The sequence below is a fragment of the Chenopodium quinoa genome, unplaced genomic scaffold (genome assembly GCF_001683475.1).
Source record: "Chenopodium quinoa cultivar QQ74 unplaced genomic scaffold, ASM168347v1, whole genome shotgun sequence".
NCBI lineage: Eukaryota > Viridiplantae > Streptophyta > Magnoliopsida > Caryophyllales > Amaranthaceae > Chenopodium > Chenopodium quinoa.
The window spans coordinates 235,665-241,067 of record NW_018744506.1 but is presented as its reverse complement, the minus strand read 5'-3'; positions in this window follow the sequence as shown (position 1 = coordinate 241,067).

Here is a 5,403-nt window from a genome sequence, read left to right as displayed (position 1 = left end):
AGTCGGCTGTGTTAGACATACAGAGCAAGTAGTCTGGAGATTTTATGGATGTTTGTCCAAAGACCCCCCAGACAGTATAAACCGACTAAGGACCATTATAGACAACTTACGAAGAAAATTGTACGGAACTACCACAGGCGGCAGATGGCCGGTTGGGCATCCGATACAACAAAAAAATCAAGAGGCTGTTCGCAGATACCCAGACGGTATAAGGTCGGTTGGGGTGTCAGCAAAGCAGCTCAGAAGGGAATTGCTCGCACAAACCCCAGACGGTGTGAGACCGGCTGAGAGAACTATGAAGCAATTCAAAAGAAAATTTTATTGAAGATACCCCAGACGGTGAAATAACCGGCTGAGGGTCTATTGAATGCAACTCACAATGACATTGCTTGAAGATACCCCAGACAGTGAATAACCGGCTAAGGGTCTATTGTATGCAACTCACAATGAGATTGCTTGAAGATACCCCAGACGGTGAAAAACCGGTTGATGGTCTATTGAATGCAACTCACAATGAGATTGCTTGAAGACACCTCAGACGGTGTAAACCAGCTAAGGGTCTACTGGGTGCAATTCATCATGAGATTGCTTAAAGAGGCTCCAGACGGCGTGAGACCGGCTGCAGCCTTATCAAAAATCAAGATTGAAGAAAATAACAAGGCCAGACGGATACCTTAGTGAGACGGGAAAAGAAATACTCAACCGGTATCCGGATGACTTGAGGTTGAAGGTTGTTTGCACGAAAAAGCAGGCGGGATCAGGAGCTCTCTTTTTTCTCTCAAAAAATTTCTCTCTCAAGTTTGAGAAAGTGAGGAATAAGATAAGGGAGTTTCCTATTTATAAGAGATCCCAGAAGGTGAACCGTCACCTTCCCCCCTTAAGTTTTAAATTCATAAAATGGAGGGAAGAAGGCGAACTGACGCCCTCCTGCATGGTGACAAGTGTCACAAGCGCCACGTGGCAAGCCACGTGACACCTGTAAGGGGCAAATGATTAGGGTAAAAACTACCCCTGCCACGTGGCCCAATGAGGGCCTGACACGTGTTTCCCTCATACAGGCCCCAAGGGATCCAATGAAAGGATGCCACGTGGCATTGAACCCCCAATGGGGGAGCAGATTCTCATCTGCTATAAATAGAGGAATCATCCTCATTTATTGGCATTCATAAATACGTACACAAATAAGCGATATTAATCGCGGAATCGCCCTGAATTAGAGAGAAATACCCATTTTACTTTATGCACGCTTACTCATCCAGAATCATACTAACTTGATCTTCGGAGGCGGAACTCCACCCAACCGGAGTTTTGTGGTTTTGCAGGTACAGAAGTCAAGCGCTCATACTCAGTATTGTAACTCTCCAGAGGGACTAAAAACACCCGAAACAAGTTTTATAGGGGTTACTTTATCCGACCAGATGGTGTGGCTAGTCGCATACAAAATGTATTACTATTTAATTTATTCATAAAAATATTAGAGAATTAGTAAAAATAAATTTTAATTTGTAAAAATAATTTTAGTTTGGTATAAATACTTACAGTTTAATAAAAATAATTGAACTTCCATAAAATTAATTTCAAGTCAATAATAACATATAAATATCTATTTACAAACAAAATTACTCAAAGTACACTCCATATGATGTTGTATGTCTAAATATCCTACATTATCAGAACGAATTGTTTGACTGTATTTAATATTCGAGTAAAAACGTTATCTTAAAATTTTATCAACCATTCGGGCATCGCCCGGGCACAAAACTAATAACTAATATATAAAGCTAAACTTTAAGCCAGGCCACGTGACATCGATACTTGGCATTCCAGTTTTTCGCCAAGTGTCGAGCCACGTAGACAACATAAATATTAGTATGACACATAGCATTTATTTAGATATATATTTTATACATAAAAAACTAGGATAGATTTTGAAGGATAAAAAAAGTTAGTTTAGAGTTTTATTTTCAATAAAATTGGACAGATTTATAGGTATAAAATAAATTATAAGTTTAGCCAGATCACGAACAGCATTTGGCGTTTCAACTTTTCACCAAATGTCGCGTCACGTAGACAACAATTTAATAATTCATCATATAAATTTATATTTATATCATAATTTTTTTGGAGCAAAGGAAGTAGTTCAAAAAGTACAACATTCATTTATAATATATTCGAATCGATTAAAATAAAATACTTCACAATCTAATGTGATTTTATTACTTTATGTAGAACTATCAATTTGATCGGGTCACGGGTCATTTCGGGTCGAGTCACTTCAGGTTACGGGTCAAAAAATGTTCACACTAGCCCAAAATTTCAGGTTCGGGTCAACTCAACGAGCTTAGAACAATTTTTTGATATTCTTTATTTTTGGTTAATTTTTAGAAATTTCTAATATTTCAAACTTACTTTGCTATTTTTTTTATATAATTTTTTAAGGAAAAATTTCTTTAAATAATACCACCTTTCACCCGTCCGCTAAAAACAAGTAGACTTTTTTATTATCTCTAAATAATACCACCTTTGGAGGTTGTCCGCTTTAAACAAGTTATTTAACCTGCAACCTAAATGACCGGTTAAATTTTTTTTTTCTTTTAATAACTTCGTTTAATAATGTAATTAACTCTTAATAACAACTTTAATGATTGTTAATTACAATTAAAATATTTTGATAATATCTTTTAAAATTAAAACTGATTTTTATTTTTAAAATAATTTTTTTTTTTAAATCTGCTGTGCTTCCACGTCAGCCAGGGAAGACTCCAGCCAACGTAGCAGCCCGCAACGGCAGCCAGGACATAGCCCAACCACCTGTAGCCAGTCACTTCACCGACCATACGCCCACACACGTTGGGCTACTGTCACTAAAGAGCGAAATCCGGTCGGCACCAATTGCAACCTCATCCTTCCCCCACCCCTGTTGTCGGTCGTCGCTCCTCCCCTTCCACCTCCATTAATGGCAGCCACCATCCCCTCCATTTCCGGTAGTCCCCCCATCCCCTCCATTTCCAGCAACCCTCCTTCCCCTCTGTTTCCAGCCGCCCTTCCACTTTCCCTTGAAACCCCTACCCGAAACCCACCTGAAATCCCCTTTCCTCTTCCCTTCCCTTTCTCCTCCATGAATTCCGACCACCCAATCGAACACCCAAACCCCTCGAATTCTAGAAAAAACCCACCCACCTTATCGAAAAACCGCCAAAAAAACTCCATCTCATGGTCGATTTTTGGGTTTCGAGATGTTTAACGTAGGTTTTGGTGTTGGTTTCATGTGGCTTTGGAGATGAGGGTGGGGGTGGGTTGGGTGGCTACGGGGATGAGGGTGGGGGTGGCTATGGATGCTAGGGGATAGGGCGATAGGGTTGAGGAGCGGGATGCTAGGGTCGGCTTTTCCGGCGCGAGGAGGAGGCTGTGGCGCCGGACGACCGGGAAGAGGTGCTGGCAGCCTTGGCAGGGAGAGGAAGGGACTTGGTATATAGATAAAAAGTTTATCTTATAAATTCATTAAACAACTCGGACATCAAACGGGACACCAAACTAGTATACATATAAAGGGGAGTTTTTTCCCGAGTTATTAGAGCACCATGTAGGATTTTATTTTTTAAAAAATTATTAGAGCGTCACTTTGGATTAATATTTTGCTACAATCGGATTATGCCACGTAAGATTAGTATTTTTAAAGCGTTACGTAGGATTATAATAAAAAAAACGTCACATAGGAATAATAATTTTAAACGCTACAATAAGATTATGCCATGTAAGATTAATGTTAGTGCGTCACATAGGAAAATGTTATATTATAGCCAATGAAAAAAAAAAGAATTGCAAATTAATTTAGATAAAAAAATTTATATTAATTATCAAATTAAAACCAATGCGTTTTTTATTTGGCTTGTCAGTTTGGGAAGGACAGCGCATTACAAGATGTTGTGTGGGTAGATGCGAGGAGTAGAGTTGCGTATAAGGAGTTTGGAGATGTTGTGTGTTTTGACAGTACGTATTTGACAAACAAATTTCACCATCCCTTTGATGTGTTTATCGATGTGAACCATCATGGGCAGAATATTTTGTTTGGGTGTGCATTGATTTCTCGGGAGACGGCACATATGTATGAATAGGTGTTGAGGACTTGGCTACATTGCATGGGGGGTAAAGCTCATATCTCAATCCTAACAGATCAATATCCGGCGATTAGGAAAGCTGTAAAGTTGACTATGCCTGAGAGTTGCCATAGGTGGTGCATATGGCACATAATTCAATAGTTTTCAAGGTATGTTGATAAGCATGAGGACTATGAAGCTGTGAAGGATGAGTTTGAAAATATCATTTATGGTAGTTTAGATGCCGATGAATTTGTAGATCATTAGGCGAATGCAATTGATTATTACAAACTAGGAGATAATAGTTGGCTTGAAGGTACTACACGTCCATATGTTCTTTTTTTTGTGATTGTTAGTGATTTCTGTTAGAGTATGCAGAGGTGGTGTAGCTGCCTGTGCAGGGGACTAGAAGCGTTTCAGTTCTGACTTAGAGTAGGAGTAGGTTTAGTGGTAGACTTTTATACCACTGAATGATATTTTTTTCCAATTTTCTTATTTGTGTCACATTTGGGAGACAGTGAATGTACCATTCACAAGAGTCCAGGTGTATGAGGTTTGTTTGGTTTTAGATAAGCTAGTAATTACAATTTTATAATATCATGTAGGGCTGTATGAGGAAAGGCACATGTGGATCCCAGCGTATTTGAAGCATTTATTTTGGGCCGGGATGAAAACGACCCAATGACCGGAAAGTTTCAATCACTTTTTCAAAGGTTATGTGGACAAGCATACAACGCTGTCTGAATTTATGCTTCGATATTGCGATGCAATGCAAATAAGGGCCGAGTCAGAAAATATTGCGGACTCCAACACAATACGGTACGTCAGGCATTTAGCTACCGATTTCCCAGTGGAGGAAGTGCTCCGGAAGTGTTACACGGACGTCAAAATCAAAGAAGTTCAGCGGGAGTGCAAGAGGATGTTGTATGTGCGCCTAGATGACCATAAAGTTGGTGAGAATCAAGTTGAGTTTGTTATTGAGGACTGAGTGTGGATCAAGCCAAAATATGCAAAGAAAGAATCTGTGACTAAGATTCGGAGATGCTACAGGGTGTGCTATGACAGTAATACATATGAAGCAAGGTGTGACTGTACACACTTTGAGTGCCATGGAATAATTTGTCAACATATGATCTTTGTGTACGACCATTTTGGTGTTTCCATTGTTCCTGAGAAGTATATTCTACGCCGTTGGAGGAAGGATATTCAAAGAAAACACACACGAGTGAAAGCAGCTTACCATGATCCACTTAAAACCGATGAAGCCAGGCAATATCACAAATTGATGGGGATGTATGAACCTATT